The following is an 18,768-nucleotide window of genomic DNA, read 5'->3' as shown; positions in this document are numbered from 1 at the left end:
GACAGCCTGCACTCGGACGCGGTATTCGCGCGGGGTACTGGAGGAGTGGCCGCGGTTGCTACGGCAGCGAGGCGGGCCGGGGGCGGTGCTCCCCGCCGGAGGGCGGCCGGGGCCGGGGCCCGGGCCGGGGCTGGCGGGGGGCGGTGGCAGGGGCGCGGCGCTGCATGGCGCGGCGGGCGGGGAGCCCCCAGCCGCGCGTCCGCACGCCGCCAGCCCGGCGCCGGGCGCCGCCGCCATGCCGGGGCACGGCCCCTCGCTGAGGAAGGTAGGGTGGCACGGAGAATTCCCTGGCAGGGTCGGGGCAGTGGCGAGCGTTGTCGGGGGAGAGCGAGCAGTGGCCCGCCGCCGCCTGAAAACCGCCAGTCTCCCGTGGCGGCCGTCGGGGCGCGGGGCATCGGTGTCGTTCCAAATTTTTTTTAATTACTTTTCCCCTTCAACCTTCGAATTGGCTTTCCTCTCTTTCGGGTACTGCGTTCGGCTGCAGAGACGGAAACCGAGCTGCCCACAGCCTCCCGGGCGTTGAGGGTACCGGTGCTACTTTCCCGCCGGGATGGGAGTGCTGTGGCTCCCTCCGTCCTCGACGGACGTGAGTGGGCTGCGTCGGCTGACGAAGCGGCTCTCGGCCGCAGGCGGGTGGGAAAGGGCTGAGGGTACGTGGGGAGCCGCTGAAAAGATCTCCAGTGGTTCGGGAGCGATGGGGCGGAGGAGCAGAGGCAGCCCCAGCCACCCAGCATGGGGCCTCTGAGTGAACTCAGCCCTTCCTCAGTCTTCAGCAACAAAAACCACAAGAAATGCTGAACGGATTATTGGGGAAACGGGGCCCTGCCGGAGCAGCAGCAGAGTACTTGCGCGGTTTCAGCAAAGTCCCGCATCGCTGCGTGATGGTAGCTCTGCATTATCTCTGCTCCGCGGAGCCTGCTTTGCTCTTACTTTGCCTTTGACGGGAGGAAAAGTCTGCACTTCGGCGCAGCTTGTACTTAATAGGGTGGCATTTCTGAGTCCCGCTTGGGATGCATGAGAATTCACTCCCCGGGACAGGTGAATAACGCCAGCCTGCCTTCCTACTATGTACCCAAAGATGGTGAGTGATCATGGAGTTGATGTAAGAGAACGGCGGTTGGGCAGGGAACAGAATAACATATACAGCTGGCCGCGGCCATGATCCAAGGGTGCCAGATACAAGCTGGTGGATGAACTATGCAAGGTGTTTCTGTGACGTTTTCAGAAGTTTTCATTTTGCATATGTCCAAGGAGCTTGGCACTTGATGCTTGTCAGTGGGAGAGGGATGATCTAGGGGTAAAGGGGTTGGGGCTTTCTGAATGCATGAAGCTGCACTAGAACCTCGCAGGAGCAGGTAGTAAGTGCTAAGCACGGGGTGCTTACTACCTGCTCTTCGCAAAAGCACAGTTTGTTGCCTGGAAGGGTCAGTTGTATGGAGGCTCTCCAGCCTGAGCTCAGCTGGAGGATAGAGGCAGAGGGGTTTCCATGGGGCTTTCATTTGCTACTGGGAGAGGAGCTGCCAGTGGTGCTGGTGGATTAGAAAGATGTTTTCTGTGTTGGCTGCCACCTTACTGACCACTCACACTTTGTGTGTGGTGTTAAACTCCAGTAAAATGTACTGGCTCTGTTTCTGAACCACCAAAAGGGAGTTGTTATGCATCCTGCCAGAGGAAAGGAATGCATTTCCTCGACCCTTGTATTGTGTTCTGAATTGTTGTCATTGGGATAATGTTCGTGGAGTTTGGTGGTTGTTGATTTTCTGAGATTTTATTTGGTTGCTTGGCTTTAAAAAAAAAATAATCCAGTGTTTCAGCATTCGGGAGCGTATCTACCATGCTGGGACAAACTTGGAAACAACTGAAAACACTCAGTATGGAAATGAGAGGAAAGCCACAGGATATCCCAGGATAATACAGTACCTCTTTGAGAGACAGAAGAGAAAGTCTGAAAACAAAGGGTACTGGAGCAACCCAGAATGTAAAAAGCAGGCTAAAGATTTATGAATTCGATGGGACCTCTCTTGGGCTGTAGGCAAGAAGGTTGTGTGCTGAAGCCTGGGCTGGGCTTTGATATGTCCCTGTCTTGACAGTCCATCAGAAGTTGCTCCATGTTTGTCAGCTCAGAACCTCAAGCGTAATAATCCTTGTAGACCACAACTGCATGTGGAGTGTCCCAAAGTGCTTTTGGTAGTGTCCCCAGCTTGCTGTCTTGGGAAATCTTTCAGGACATTTTGTCTGCAGAGACAGCCACATCATACTTTCAGTTCTCCAGAAACGAGGACATTTAGATCTTTTTTCAAGTGCTTAAAATATAGTTGCCTTTCTTCTATGCCTGACGAGTCTGGATGTAAGAACTGTTCATTTGGACAAGGTGATGATAAATAAAGACAATGAAAGCTGCAAGGCTGTCTTTTTCAGAGGTGATCTTAATTCAGCAGGAACTTTTCCACCGAGTTGCTCTAAATATCAGCCATAATAGTTAATTCTTATGGAGAGCAATCACAGTCTGTTTTGCTGGTTGCTCTGGGGGCACAGAGGAAAGTGCAGTCCTTGCCTCAGGGTTAAGAAATCTGCCAATGAGAACTTCATGCAACAGAGCAAGACTTTTAAACATGGAGAGACACTGGGCATTTCAGAAGTCCCCACAGGTGTCATACTCTTTTGGATCCCTCTGAATACATCAGAGCTACAGCTGGTTCTCACTTTTGTAGCACCTTATATTTATTCTCTGACTGAAACTGTCCTGAGGCTGCTCTTTCCTAAGTGGAGGCCACTCCAAGAAGAGAAAAGGCTCTGTAGTGCACCATTAAGCCATGAGAATGGAGAAGAGCTTCTCCTAAGCCCTTATTGAGCTGGTTAATTGTGATGATTACAGCTGTTAGGCACCCAGAACTGGGGTATAAGCTCTTTAAGGAAGCATTTTTTAGCAGAAGGATTTAAGTACTCACAGCTGATATGTCTGTTGGCAGGGTCCCAAGACCTGAGTGGAAGAGGCCTCTACTATGAAGGAAATGCTGAAATAGAACTTTTAATGAACTTGCATAGCAGTTCCTTAAGGACTGAGAAAACTCCACAGGGAAGAAGGGAGTGGGATGTAGCTAGAAAGAAATTTGTTGTTTCTTTCAAGTTCTGACAGTAAACAAGAGAGCTCAATTTTGCCTGTTTTGCTCAAATAACTGCATCTGAGAGATATGGATCTGTAAGCACTGTTTTACCCAGACAAGGCTAGAGAACAGACAATATTTTCTTGATTGTAGCTCTAAAGTACAACAGAAGGGTTGATAGTACACTTCTCTCACATTGGGTTTTTTTAATCTGTTTTTCAACTCTAAGTGGCTTTACCAGCTACTGGAAATGAAAAAGGCTGAAATGGGTGAGTATGCATGCCATTTGGTGGTGGTTTCAGGCCAGGTTTTGTGCTCAGTGTCTGTAGTCAGCCCTGTGTGCACCATGTGATTGAACATCAGACTCCTGGGTGCATGAATGCTGTGCTTTTTAAAAGTAGGCTTCAACAGGGACCTTGGCTGCGCCTTGAAGTTGATATCTAAAACAATGAAGCTAGAGTCCCTGGAGCCACTGAAGCTCTACAGCCTTGGTTTTCAAACAAGAGCTGTGTCTTAAGATGGAAGCCTGGCACAGAAGAGCTCAGGATAAGCTCAAGGTCTCAGGTTTTGTTATAGCACTAAAAGGCATCATCACTATCTTACATAAGTAAATCCATAACATCCTATAGGTCAGCCTTATTCAAGATTTGTCCCAGCCTTCACATGGTTCACTACCTAACTAGGTCAAAGTACTCTGTGTCTGTAGACTAGAACTGATGAGATGAAAGTTAGTAGTCTTTGGTCCAGTTCCTGAGCAGAGCAGTGGGTACTTGACTACCACTCATGCAAGTCTTCACATTTCATGTCTTTTAGTGAGCCAGAAGCTCAGCAGGAACTTGGGGCATAGACCTAGAGTAAAACACCATTAGGTGCTCTGCCGTCATGAGAGTCCTGTCCTTCCTGTGCCAAGACTGCTCAGAGCATCTCTGAACTTTATCATGTGATGTGGTTCCAGCCTGTGACCACTGCAGTTGCTAACAGAGGTTGTGCTCTTGAGATAATCCTGGTGCAATGGCCTGGGTAATCCTGTGCTGAAACTCCCTGGATGTGTACTGCTCTGAGGCAAATGTCACCAAAACATTTGTTAGTCAAATGTGGGGTGCCACACGTTCAACAAAGACCCCAAAAGGGGGCTTACAAAAAACCTGCCTTGCAAGAAACTTGAAACATTAGGACTCGCTTCTTTAATATAGATAACATATATTGAGGACCTTATTTCTGTCTTTTCTGTCCCCCCACTGTAATGCTGAGGGGAAGTCAAGTGTAGCTGGATAAAGAGAGAAGTTCAAAAAAGTGATGTCCTGCTGGAATGAATGCCATGAGTGCTGGTATAATCTTCATCCTTTGTTTCAGTGCTGCTTCTGCTTCTTAGGTTAGGGAGACCCACTGCAGCTGGCATACTGTTAGTTCCATGTATTTAGCAGGGCTGATTCAATAGAGTGATGGTTAAATGTCAGTTTTTACTAATTAATCTTATTAGGAATTAGTAGACCTCTGAGGCCTGCCTGTATATTTCGGGTGAGGTCTTCATTCCAGCTCTGGGATGCAATGAGCCAGGTTTGCTTGGGGGCTTTTGTTTTTCATTTTAATCACTCCCACAAATGAGAATTTGGCTTGAACGTTACCTGTTGTCTTTATGTGCTGTTGCAAGTGTCCTTTGAACATGAGCTGTGTCTCTGTCAGCAATCTAACAAACAGCTTGTGGATGGTTGGGGCAAAGCCTTGAGTTGCTCACTGGGAGCAGGGGAACCAGGAGAGGAGGGAGTTTCTCTCCAGCCAGACTGCTGTGTTCAGCCCAGGCAGAAGTTACTGGTCCTCTGTTCCCTTGAGCTGCAGCCAAAGCTTTCACTCCCGGGCTGGGAACCAGTAGTATTTAGATGATGAAAGGCAGCAGAAGATGGCTTTTCCTGAGCACTGCTTTTGCCCATACAAGTGCTGGCCCCAAGCCAGGATGGAAACTCTGTCCTCATGAGTAGAGGAGATGGGAGGGGCGCGAGAGAGGGCCCCAGAAGCAGAGGGAGTTAAACTCACCAACCCACGCAGAGAAAAGCTTCTAACAGATGGGCCTGGCCATCCCTGGGGTTCTTTATGCAGCCGGCTTCACATGCAGTACTGATGAGGTCTGATCTAGGAGCATGGGACATGGGTCGTTTTGAGATGCGTGATAGAAGATCAGAATAAAAGGCAAAAGGAAGGAAGCTGGGTAAGTTAGCTGTTTGGCTCTATCTTTGCTGCCTGAAATGGGGTGAGTTGTTGCTGATGCTGTGCCATCAGGCACATGCTGCTCCACGAGCCGTTGGAGGAACATTACTGTGCTTTCAAATTCATCTGCAGCAAGTCTCATCTCATAAAATAGTATTGCTAGTGGAGTTTTGTCTCACTGGTATTGTTCCATTTAGCACATGTACAGCAGGGAGCTGTTGATACAGACTGAGACTAGAGACAGGTTCAGCAAGTAGATGCTGACAGGTGTGTTCTGCTATGCCCAGCTCCTCATTGGGCATCATGGTAAGAAGTCAAATCTGCTGATCAGCATATCGGGTGCCAACGTTGCTTGAAAGTGCTTTGCCTCAGTTGTATACCTGTGGGGGAAACACCACCTGACAGAAAAGCTGGTCTTGAGGAAGCAGTCAGAAAAGTTTGGCACTAAGCCTGTTTGAAAATCTGGCCCAGACACTTAAAATATTGAGAGTTGATGATGGTCGGGGCAGTTTGAGTGAGGAAAGGTGCTACTTCGCTTGGGAGTGGACAAAAGAGTTCTGAGTGGGAGCCTGCCAGGCACTGAGACTCCTGATCTTGCAGATCCCTAAAAGCAGATGTCTCCTGACCAAGTTCAGGCACATAAATTGTGTTTCCATAAACTTAGTGGGGACTCTGGCAGTCCACCGCAGAAACCTTTTCAAGGGACAAGGCCTTACTGCTGTTTGTAACTAGAATCATTTTAAATGGCTAGATGCTCTGTGTTGTAATTAAATATCCCTTTGGGAATAAAAGTGGTGAAGTGTCTGTGATCCTGCTACACTTCAATGTTCTGTACAGTGCCCCCAGTTTGTCATATGGTTTAAGCAGATGTGTAGATCCAAGTGCATGCTTAAATTCACTCAGAAGAGCACTTTGGCTCCCAGTGCTCTGGGAAGTTTGAACTGCTCTTCGCACAGTCTAATTGAAGATAGTGGGGTTTGAACACAGGCTTAAAATTAAACACCTGCTTAGGTGCTTTCCTCATCACAAGTGATCTCTCCTCCTCCCAGCTGTATTCTGTAGAAGTGTTTTACATTAGTCATGTTCTTGAACATCACTTTCCTCTTAATACCCTGCAAGACTTCTTGCCAAGTGCTTGCTGACAGGCCGTGTTACTGTGAGCAATTCAGGTGAGATGCTGTCACAGCCCTGGTATTTTGCTAGCATTGTGAACAGGCATATGTGAGTGATTAAATCAACCCATCAGGGTGTCATCTGGAGAGGAACAAATGCTGAGCTTGCTTTGCAGGCAGGGGTGGATGAAATCCCCCTCTGTTTTTCACTGAAAGCTCTTCCTCTCTGCAGATGTGCAGCTGCTGTAGTCTTCGCCAAAAGCCAGCCGTGACTTTCAGAGCTGGGAAATGTGCACGCATCTGTTTGCAGAGGAGAGCAGTGAAGGGGCTTAGGTCTCCTGTCCTAGGGGATTATGTTCTCATGATAGATAGTGCTGACTCTCATGGAGGGAAATGGCAAATTTCACAGGGCACCATGAGGGCACTTCATAAATATGAATTTGCTTGCCAGTGTCAGCCAAACAGCACCTTGCTCTAAATTAAAGGGAAAGAGCTCCCAGGGACTTCAAATCCAGGCTATTTGAACATTTTCTTTAAAAACACTAAGCCTCCACACTATTTCCACATAAAAAAGTACAATGTGTTTCAGCTGCAAAGTGTGTTTTGGATGTAGGCTTCTCTTCCTTTCTCTTCAGAGTCGAGTCTTAGGTTATCCAGATCTCAAGAGTGGCATAGTAACAGAGGGAAATAAATGCCTCTTACTAGAAATCAAGAAGAGTGTTTTCTTCATCAGAGGCAGAACTTCAGAAGGCAGCATCTGACCAAAACCAGTCCCTGAAGCATCCTTCATGGTCTACCAAAGTCCATGGGAGCTTTTCCATGAATTCAAGGAGCTTGAGATCAGGCTATAACTGTGAATCTGTTTTTCTCTGCCTCATCATGCTAGGCGGTATGTGTGGCAATCTGTAGTCAAATTCTGCAGGAGAATTTCTTGCTGAAAGTGAAGTGTTGAGATACTTCTTACATCCAGATGATGTGAGAAGTGCTCATCTAGCTGGCTGCCATTTTTCAGCAGCCTACTGTGTGTCCTACTGTGAAATCAACACATGGGGACTGTTCTTTGCATCAGATTTCTGGCTCTAAGATTACTATGAGTGACTCCCAAGATGAAGTTTTGCCATGCTGCCACCTCTCAAGTCCAGCAGACTTGTGCTTGGATTGGTGAAGGATACTGACACCTATTGCCACTTAGTCTGCAATAAAGCTTGCCCCATTGGTATCCTCTTGTTTGCACAGCAACAAACTTTCTTTGTAACGTACACAAACCAAAGTTTCCTCAGTTGGAATTCCTAAATTCCTCCAGTAGTCAGAGACAGACACTTCTGGTGTGTATTTCAAGGAAAACTTGGTTTGCTGTAAGAGGCACACGGTTCATAGAAGTGTCAGAATTCGATGAAGGGTTTTTGTGTCTATTTTTTAGTTGGTAGGTTGGGTTGAGTTTGGTTGGTTCTTTTTTAAGTGATGTGTTCTGACATGTAATATATTGCTTCATGTCACACTTGCTTTATGTTTGCTTGCATGGGATGTAATTATTTTTCTAATCCAAAGGAATCTGGAAGCCCTGTCAGAACAGTAAAGCACTTCAGCTTTAACCAGCAATCACTGCAGGAATACAAATGGTAACTTTAATGTTCTTCAAATCAAATTATTCATGCCAATCCTAGTCTCTCTGCTTGTTCATGTGCAAGGCAGCCTTCCATTAGATTTTTATAAGTAGTATTGTTAGTAGAATAGAACTATTTCAGTTGGAATGGACCTACAACAACCACGTAGTCCAAATGCCTAATCACTTCAGGGCTGACAAGAAGTTAAAACATACAGTTAACAAAAAGTTAAAGCATGTTTTTAAATGGCATTATCGACATAACTCTTAAATACTGTTAGGCTTTGGGGCATCAACCACCTCCCTAGGAAGTCTGTTTCAGTGTTTGACCACCTTCTTGGTAAAGAAATGCTCCCTAATGTCCAGTCTAAACCTCCCCTGACACAGCTTTGAGCCATTGTCATGCATCCTGTTGCTGGGTACCAGGGAGAAGAGCACAGCATCTCCCTCTCTGCTTTCTCTCCTCAGGAAGCTGTAGACAATGATGAGGTTGCACCTTAGCCTCTCTTTCCCCAAACTAGTCAAGCCCAGAGTCCTGAACTGCTTCTCGTGGGACATTCCATCCCTTACACTGTCTCTGCTGCCTTCCTCTGGATGTACTCAATAGCAGTGTTACATTTTTACTTCAGATTCCTGGTGAAGATATGCTTTTAGGAAAATCAAGCCTGACCTTGCATTCCATTGGTTTTTCTTGCTTTCTGTTTTTATGTATAAAGATTTTTTTTTTGTTTAAAGTCTGGAAGCAGATAATCACCAACCCATTCTTTTTGTCCTGAAGGAGTTAAGGAGTTCAGCCATCTCACTGGCTCCATGGTGCATACAACTTTTTTGTTTGTTTGTTTGTTTTTAATAAACTTGTGAACAATATTTTGCAATAGAGGAGATTTTTGTATGACTTGTCATGAAATCCTCGAATGCAGCATTAAGCTGAAGATTGTATAATGTAACTTTTCTTACAGTTGTTTCACTAAGTCAGTATAAGCTGGCAATACATTGAAGTAGCACAGTGTGAACGGGAGCTCTCTGAAAAACAAGGTGGTGTCAGCTGTCACTGTTCCATTGACTTTAGCTGAGCAAAAGAAATTTTGTAGTATTTCTTTTGATTTTTTTCTGCCTTAATAATAATAATGAAACCCCATAAACAGTTGTTTGGAGAAACTTAACAGGGTAAACCATACCCTTCCCTTTTTACCCTTAAATCAAAAACGTAGGAGGAGAGGGAAACCCAAAGAAAGCGTTTCAGCTTCTTGTGAATGGGAAGTTTAAGACACACACAGAGTCTAGCTAAATTTTGGTAGGTAATGTTATTTCACAATGAAGAACCTGACTCTTCTAAGTTTCCTTTAGATTGCCTCACACATTTTCTTAAAAGCTTCTGTCTCTGTTGGTAGGGGCTTTTGGCATATTGACCAAGCTTGCTGTGATGGTTTGGGTGTTCCCTGCCCCCCCCCCCCACTTTAGAAATCACCCAGTCTAGACTCAGACGGCTCTGGAAATATGAATGAAGCTTATATTTACAGCTAGCACAATATACAAGCAGATGTTTACAGTGTATACAAGGTAAAATGTAATACAAAACCCCACAGCCCTCCCAGAAACCTGAGTCCCCAGGAGGGGCTCTCAACCACCCCTTCACCTTCCCCCTACCCCTCTCAACCTTACCCCAGTCGCAAGGAAGAACAGAGGTTTGGCCAGGGGTTTAGGAAGCAAAGTGGGCTAGTCCAAAATGGAAGGTGACGTTAGAGAGTGCAGCTCAGCCAGCAGCCCAAGTGAGAGTGGTTATTTAATGCTTTTATTTCTTGTTCCTATACTTCTCAGCAGGCCTATGAGGGAAGTAGACATCACTATTGTTTTCCTTTTACAGCCTGTGATCTAGTTCTTCTCACCAGAACATTCTAGCTGGCTTCAAACTAGCACACTTGGCAAAAATTATTTTAGTTGATCAGACACTCTAAGTAATTTACTTATCCAGCAATGCTCAAGGCTGTTTGTGATTTATGCAGATTGAATTGCTGAGACTGTGCAGCTCTATGTCAGGTATGAGATGCGTTTTGCCCAGATAAGTTAGTTTCTGAGACACTTTGTGATGAAGAGATGGGCACTTGTACAGTACAGACTTCGTGCCTCAGGAAGAGACAGTACTTCTAGAGCACAAATTACTTCTTGCAAGCATTAAAAATGCTGAATGAGTAGCTCGCATCTGGGCATCAAGAGTTGCTGGGAGTGGATCAGCCTGTTGCTCCTCCGGTTTAGTTCCCGCATGGAAAACTGTGTCCATCAGAGGTATCTGGGGGCATGTTTGCCATACGAGCTACTGCCATCACAACATACAATGTTTTGAGAAGTCAGTCTTGCCAACTATACGACTTGAGGTAGGACTGATTTCTTATTCAGTGTCATATTTACCTGCCATCAAAAGTCAGATTCAAATGAAGAAAGTCTGAAGTGATTTCTTATTTTTATATAACCATATTTATAAACAGTATGTATCTCTCATTCTTTTTGTTTGAGAAGGCACATAACAAAGCTAACTTCATTCTAACCTGCTTCTAGTGCCAAAATTTCTACTGTCTTGTTTTTCTTTTTAATATGGATGAAGTGAACCCACCTGGAAAAGTGGATGACAGACTTTTATTAAGTGCTATCCACTCTGAATGTTTGCATTATTACACATGGAAGAGATGGGAAGAAGAATGCCTACTTGAATGCCAAACATTTTTCTTACCAGCCAAGAAGTAAATCAAGTATAGCTTTACATAAACTCTTCCTGCACCTCTTCCAATTGAGGAAAATGTTTGGGGAATTTCCCCTAAAAATTTAGTTTTCATTTGCCAGTAATTCTGTAGATATTACCTTTTCAATAAAGAAAACCTAATCGTTATCAAAAGATCCATTGAGCTCAGCCATGGATAACTCAGTCAACATAGTGCTGCTTCTATCTTTGCATAAAGAAAGTGGTTCTGGTGGTGAGGAGTATCTAACTGGCCTGTCAAGAGAACATGTGCATATGTTTCTTTGCAGGGAGAAAACCATTTATGGACAGCCTCTTTTCTGAACCCTACCTTATAGTTGTGTGTGTAATACTGACATTTCTGAGGCAAGAGGGTAGGAACTTCATGGAGGAACCCTACATATCATCAGGATATTGTACAGTCACCTGTCTGCTAGTGCAGGTCATCTACTGTGGGGGACCTCATCTCTCAGTCTGTGTTCTTCTAACATCACATGTGAGCCCGTAAGACTTGGCTCATCCAGAGAAGCTTTATGACCTTGACCTGTGAGAGCTCTGCTTGGCTTTCTGTAGGTAGTCCTGTTTTAGTGACGAGCAGAAATTAGTTGAATATGGCAGGTTTGGTGGTGAAATGCAAGCCACACCACAACCACTGGAGTCAAATCAGTACCTTCAGTACAGCTAGGATTTTGCCTTGCATTAGCCTGGAAATGAGATGTTTATGTGCATTTAAGATGAAAGGGGATGATGTTTATTAAATAGTTCAGGGGACAGGGGTTTATGCAAAGGGTTTAACTCCAGAAGACTCCTTTGATAGCTTGTTCTGGGTCCTGTAAAATGTGCCCTTGTGAAATGCATTTAGTGCTGGCTGCTTTGTAGTAATGAATTTTTCCTGTGCACAATAAACAGCATTGGGGCCCAGTCCAGGATAATATTCAAACATTTTGGGTGGAGTATGCCCTTGTGGTTACCCTGGAATACAAAACTTGGATGCATATTCTCTGAGTTGGAAGCTTCTGTAAGAATAGCTCTGCTTTGGTTGTGAGATAAGGGCTTGATGGAGGAAATTGTATGTGAGTGCTCTGCTTCTGCTCCATTATCAGTCATGTTGATGTATATGAAGAAAGTAAACAATGGAAATTAAGAGTCCTCTAGAGTATGTATTGCCTTTAACACATCCCTTGGAAGACAATAGTGAACAATATGTACTTAATTGATAACTCTCTAGTTTCTAGGTTTTCTGCCATGAAAATCCCAAAGAAATGCTTCAGCAAATTGAGAAAAAAAAAACAACAACCATACTTCCCAAATAAATGCTTTCAGTATCTCTCAGTTTTGGTTTGCTTTGTTATTTGGGATTTCTGTTTGTTTGTTTGTTTGAATTTACTTATGCAGTAAGTTTAGCCTTTTCAAAAAACTGTACCTTGATCTCCCTGGAAGTGGAATAATTTGAGAATTAAACATTTTCTTTTTGTAGTAGTGAGAATTTACAGCACTCCTTAGTATTTGTCAAGGCAGGTTTATTGGCTTCCCTAATAGCTTCCACCCAACTGTTGACATTTGTTAGGCAATACAGAATTGCTTGGGACAAAAGACTGGAAATGTGTTAAGGATAACATAATTGAGTATCTTGTTTTAGCAGCCATTTCTTCTACTTCTTCCTTGCTGGTCATTTGGAGAAAGGCAAAAGTCTACCTGTTGGGGAGAAAAAGGCACCTAGTAATACTGTTTTGAAAAGGATTTCCTTCTTTCTTTTTTTTTTTTTTTCTTTTTCTTTGGGGTGTTTTGGTTTATTTTCCACAGAGAAAATAAGAGTGGATTCTTTCTTTTGCAGTAATTAGTGGCAGGTTGTCCATAGGGTAATTGAGGCTGGAACGGATTGCTGGAGATCTCTGCACCAGCCTCCTGCTCAGATTGGTTGAAGTCTCAGATCAGGTTCCCAAGGGCTTTGGATGGTTCTTGAAAACCTCTAGTGATGGAGACAGCAGGGCTGTTCCAGAGCTGCATTACTCTCATGGTGATATTTTTTTTCCTTATATCAAGTCTCTACATTATTTCCACTTGTTCCCATCATGTCTTATCCAACCAAGAGAGAAGCAGCCAAGGAATTTGCTTGAGGTCACACTCACACTCGGTGCTACACCGACAGTTTTGTTTTAACAAGAAGTAAAATGTTTTAGAAGTTATGACAGAATGTGGAAACCTGGGGCTCATTCTAAAACAAAGGGTCTGGAGTGCATGGATGGCAGTTCGAGTCTGACTTGGACACACTTAAGGTGCAGAGTATCACTGGGTCAGTCTGTCCATCTTCTGAGCTGCCAGGACATGCAGAAGCGCTTTTTAGACCTTGTCTGGATTGATCAGTTCTTCTGGACGTACCTTTTTCAGTACTGTGGCCTGTCATATTGGGCATCTTCTACATTAGCAGTTCTGATGGCTCTGTGACTTCAAAGTTGTGTAGTCACTGCTGAAATTTTTAGCTTTGTTTTATGTATTTATTTATTTATTACTACTGGACACAAAGCTGGCAGAGGAGTGTGCCACCGAGCCATTGTGTGTCTTGCCAACATTTTTGCCTGACAGTAATGGACGTTCACATATTTTTTTCCCTCCTTTCACATAGTTTTATGGTCAGAAGCTGTACCAGAGCCCGTGAGTGAGAATGTATGGATGGTTATATATAGTAGACTTGCTCCTTATGGTCTACCTTTGTCCCTTGAGGAGCCAAAGACCGAAGGGTCCTCCCGCAGACTGTTTTGTGCCGGTGTTGCTAAATGCCTGCATGCTGGGAGGGTGTAGGCAGGTGAGCAAGACGGTGATGTGAATTGACTGTGTGTTACTTTCTCGCCCGGAGATGCCGATGCCGGTGCCAGCGCAGGGGGAAAACCCGGTGTTTGCCCAGGCCATTCCTGTCCTGACACGCTCCTCTGCTGAGCCCTTGCAGCAGTTTCTCTGCTCAGCAGCGCCGTGGAAGGGAGGGAATATTGAACCGCGTGTGAGAGTGAAACGGCAGAGGAGGAAGAATGACTTTTTTCCCAAGGGTTTGGGGTTTTGGTTGGGGCTTTTCTTCCCTACTTTTATTGGCCGTGAGTGCAGTGACCGCGTAACCACACGGAGCAGGCTCGCTCCCTCCCCCGTGCTTCCTCTCCCTGGCGGAGCGCAGGCTCTCAGGTTTCCTCCCAGCGCGGGCGGATGGCGGCTCTCGGCTCTCGGCTCCGTTCCTCTCTGCACAAAAGAAACGGAAAAACCGCTCTCCTCACGGGCAGATGGCCGGCTGTTTCCTGGCAGCAAGCCTTTTTCCTATTGTCCTGACAAGCAGGCACGCAGGCACACACCCACCGCCACCAGCTTGCCTCCTGGAAAAAGAATAAGAGATGCGAACCCTCTTTGCAGAGGGTTTTCTTCTTTGGCGCTGTGCAGGTTTCCTCCTCCTGATGTGTAAGGCTTCGGCAGCTCGTGTGCTGCCTGGACCTGTGCTCTGCTGAGGGAGGTTGACATGAGGATGGTGTGCAGCTGGAGTTGAAAGACTCCAGTAAGCAGGTTGTGATGGCCGAGATAGGTGGGAAAGTGAGGGTGGAAGTGAGATGTCCAGAACTAAAAAAGCAATCTGCAGGCGATTTTTCACTTGAGCTCAGAAAGTGATGCTCAACAGACAGACTGTAGTGACAGACCGCGGACTCGAAGATGGTACAAGAATGTCTCCAGGAGCGTGCAGCTAAACAAGGCTCTGCAGATGGTGCCCCAGAGTTGTAGTGATGGACACTAAACGAAACTCTGTGCTAAATTTGCATCAAGAGGGCCAAGAGTCAGCGTTCTGCAGGCTGAAGGCCACTGAAGTAGAAATTTGCTGGGGTTCCGTTTGTCTTCCTTGATGATAACTTACTCTGGAAGAAGTTGAGGTTCTTCATCTTAATGCTGTCATTTCCTTTCTGAATATGGGACAATTTGTCTTCCTGCCAGGAAACTCTTTGCAGAGTTGCTCCTCAGAGGGGCTTTTTAGGATCCCATTTGTACTAGAATAGCAGAGGTTATCTCACCACACTGAAAATTAATCTCAGTGTGGCTCCTGAACAGCATGCTATATTTTAGTGCTGCATTGTTTCCTGCAATGTCAGCTGTTTGGGTTTCTTGTAGGCCTAACAATACCCCTTTTCAATTTCTTTTACACTAGAAGTGATTTATTGTTACAGCAGTACTGGTATATTTGTAGCACAGCACTCCTGTCAAAGGCCATACAGCTAGAAGTGCTTCTTTGCCAGTGTAGTTGTGCCTTTGTTGGGGACTGCAGCTAGTTCCACTGCATCTGCTTGGAATCCTGCCTTCCGTGTGGCTGATAGATGGTTCTGCTGGCAAATGTGTACTCATGTAAATCTGGTCCATATTTCTTTTGTGTGTCTGTTGTGTTTTTTTTTTTTTCATATTGACTACAGTCATCTTGTATGTGGATAGTTTTAAAGCCAAAGAAAACAGGTATGAAACACGCAGTCCACTGATGTCATCAGCAAGCTTTTGTTTGCTTCAGTAGCACAGGTTTTACCACTAATGTCTTCAGCCTTGAGTTAGAGTAATTGAATTATCATTTATTAGGTTGAAAAGCATAAGTAAATGTTTTCCCATTTTGAAAGGGGCTAAAAACCCCCACTGTGTGAACACGTGTGATAATGCAAGATCTAAAACAACAATTACTGTAGAAGAGCTATCCTGGACTCCTGCCTTCACTTCCCAGAGTCTTGATTTCTCCATTTGTTGGTTTTTAAAAATCTTTTGTTCATGACTGCCTTGTAGAAAGCTTAGCCTGAAACATGTCATTCTACTAAACATTGTAATTAGATTTGATTTTAGCAGCCAGATCGGGAAATACCGAATCTTACTTTGCATGTATTTGGGTTTGTCTGTTTTATTGTTAAGCTACCTGCATGGAATGAAGGTTTATCATGTCTCTAAGTAGTAGTACAAACCACACTTTCCACCGCAAAGGATGACACTATTTACCTTCTATACATGCAGGACTTAATCTGTACTTGTGAGCAATGAATGAGAAAAAGAGTGTTGCTATTTGTTTGACATGGTCTTGTACCTCCTTTAGACTCCACTAACCCAGGAAATGCTGTTTTCCAGCTGAGGGTGTGGTTGCCAGAAGGAAACTGGAGGGATGTCGAATACCCTTTGAGCTGTTGATTTTTATGTTTTCTTCTGTTTGTTGTGTTTAGAGGGAGGAACAGAGGGAAAATAAGACAATGGGAAATGTGGGGCAAGCTTAATAATAGTGGGTAGCAGGAGCCCCACCTTCAGCAGAGGACAATTCACATTTTAAGACCTTTTTTCTTTCTGCCTTGTTTTCTCTTTCTGCTTTCAGGTTATTTTTTGTTTGTTTGTTTGTTTTAGTCTGCAATTTTCCATGCTGAGAATTGCCTCTGGCTGAATTACTTTTGAAAGCCTTTAGCCAAAATGTTTCAGCTGCTTCAAAGAATGAAGCTAAGGGAGAAAAATGTGCCGTTTCCCCTGCACTAGAAAGTACATTGAGCTTTTCTTTTGAAACAGAAGTGTGACGAGATGTTTGGAGCAGGAATTTGTTGCCACTCCTGTGTCATTTCTACTTTATTTTTTCTAAGGCTCTGTGGGGAGAAGATTGCAACTGGCACGTGGTCAGTAGAGGTTTTTATTTTTAATACCTGCTGTCGTTCCCAAATGTGCTGTCCTTCCAGCTCCCTGTGCCAGGCAGGTGGTGCTGGCACTACTTCTGTGGAGCTTCGTCTGCAGCCCTGAAAAAAATGTGTGGTGGAGGGAAGTAATAGATAGGAGGTGAGAGTAGTTTCCCAGAGGTCCATCTGCTTTGCAGGAATGTCCTAAGGATGCAATCGAGGCCCATGGTGACTCCCCAGTATCATCCACAGCAGTTCCTGCTGTCTCCTATCCTCTCATTGCTGAAGGTTGGCTTCTTTCTGAGCAGAGCTGTATTGCCAGCCTAATCCTAACAGTGGTCCAAAAAAAAGGCCCAACACGGTAGCCATATGTGCTTGGATACATGCCACCTGCATGTCAGAGCCAGAGGCTGGCCACCTAACCAGTCATACAGAATATGTTTCTTGGGTTCAGGAGGACTTCTATGAAAATATCTGCCCAGAAACACTACCAGGAGTTTGCTTCTCCTATGCTATCAATTATCTTGGTGGCATTGTAGCAGAAAAGAGGCATGAACAGATTCATTTACTAGTATCCAGAATCAGCATGGTCTGAACTAGGGAGGAAGGAATATATCCTTGGCCACAGACAAGGTCAATAATAACCCTTTAAATCAGGTTAGTGACATAAGAGAGTAGAGTTCGTGCTGTGGCCTGGGAGAGGGAGAAGATCAGTAGAACGAATTATATCATAAAATTAAAGCCACATAACACACAGCACAGCTTTGCTGCACATCGCACCGTGGGTTCCTGCATTCCTCGCATTGCAGCTTTGTTCCTCTGGCTGGGGCTGCATCCACCAAGACAGAGGTTGCAGTACATCAGTTCCACTTGGGGTTTTTGAAAATAACCTTTGTTTTGACACGTGGGATTCTCCTGACCCCCTTTTTAGGAACTGTGGTGTAAGAGATGATAGATCAAAGGGAAGACTTAGGACAGAGTAGGGTAAGGGGTGTAGGAAACTCTGCAATCTGGCTCTAAAAGATACTGTAAGAGCATATAGCTTCCTAGTCATTGGTCCTTCATGAATCTATTTGCATAACTTTATGCTGATTTTTTTTTTTCTTCAATAAATTATTTGTGCCTGACTATCTACAGTTAGGTCCTCATTACAGGTGTGGTGAACTGAACAATCCTGGTTGTATTGTGGGAGCTCACAGGAGACTCATGTGGCCAGGAGAATCAGTAACTGCAAAGAGGTGACAGCTCACTTGGCCCAAACTAATTGTGCCTAGCTCAGGAGTATCTGAGATAGGAAGGCAGCTCTGGAGATGACCATGTCCAGCCTCCTGCTTAGAGTGAGGTCATACAGAGCAAATGCTCAGGACGTTACCTAGTTGGGTTTTGAGTATCCCCAAGGATAGAGCATCTACCATCTCTCTGGTTCTCAATCACTCTCTAAATAATATAATCTTTTCTCATGCTTAAGCTGAATCATCCTTTCATGGGATGCCACTGAGAAATCCTGCTGTTGCAGAAGTGGCCCATGCTCCCAAACCTGCAGAGCTGATGGAGAAGAAAGAAGTGGACCACATAGAACAGAATCATAGAATCACAGAATCAACCAGGTTGGAAGAGACCTCCAAGCTCATCCAGTCCAACCTAGCACCCAGCCCTATCCAATCAACTAGACCATGGCACTAAGTGCCTCATCCAGTCTTTTCTTGAACACCTTCAGGGACAGTGACTCCACCACCTCCCTGGGAACTCCTTTGAGGATAAACTGTTGCTACTGTGAGCTAGGCTCATAGCACATGTAGTGGAGGTTTGAGTCAAAATCCCTGAGCTCAAGTTTCAGAAGACCTTTGCCTTTCTCCTGGGCTGGTATTGGGCACCTCAAGTCAGTGACTGTCCCACTGCTAGCATCTTGTTTCACCAGGGAAGCCTGTTGCCATTCTCTGCTCCAGCTGTGTCTCTCCTTGGCTGGTGTCCTCCCTGCTCAGCAGGGCCTTGGCCCCTTAGGTTGTGCTGCTGCCAGAGACCTTGGGAAGTGCTGAGAGTGCGCACAGGGACCTACGCACAGCCTGCGTGCATTTGTGTGTGCACAAGCACGCATCCTCATGCCTACTTTTCCCAAAGGGAAACAAACTCCTGAGCAAGGGCTGGCGGAGGGGGACTTGAAGGCTTTGTTGGCTTCCCCTTACTCACGATTTTCCTGTTAGTGTTTTGTCCTCCTGGCATCCTTCCTGTTCTCTGTATATGTATGGTATATATTGTTGTCTGGTTGTTGCCTTCTGTGCGTTGCATCCTTTGTTCTGTAAAGCACTGGAGCAGAGAGGTGTTTTTGCAGGCTTTGCCTGGTGGCTTAGTGTGACTCGTGAAAGTAACTGGAGAA

General features: G+C 45.2%; 1 protein-coding gene across 3 annotated transcripts in view; it reads left to right on the top strand.

Moving 5' to 3' along the window:
* Window positions 1-178: 178 nt before the first annotated feature.
* DENND2A (DENN domain containing 2A) overlaps window positions 179-18,768 on the top strand; it is a 59,230-nt gene continuing 40,640 nt past the window's right edge. For 2 of the 3 annotated variants that reach the window (XM_064155498.1, XM_064155496.1), the window contains exon 1: window positions 179-265. The gene's annotated coding sequence lies outside the window, so the exon portion shown is untranslated. Of the gene's footprint in view, window positions 266-3,354; window positions 3,374-18,768 lie in introns of those variants that run through there. The other variant, XM_064155497.1, reaches the window with a different exon arrangement.

Source organism: Pogoniulus pusillus, chromosome 15 (genome assembly GCF_015220805.1).
Source record: "Pogoniulus pusillus isolate bPogPus1 chromosome 15, bPogPus1.pri, whole genome shotgun sequence".
NCBI classification, from domain to species: Eukaryota; Metazoa; Chordata; class Aves; order Piciformes; family Lybiidae; genus Pogoniulus; species Pogoniulus pusillus.
This window is presented reverse-complemented; position numbering and strand designations above follow the sequence as displayed.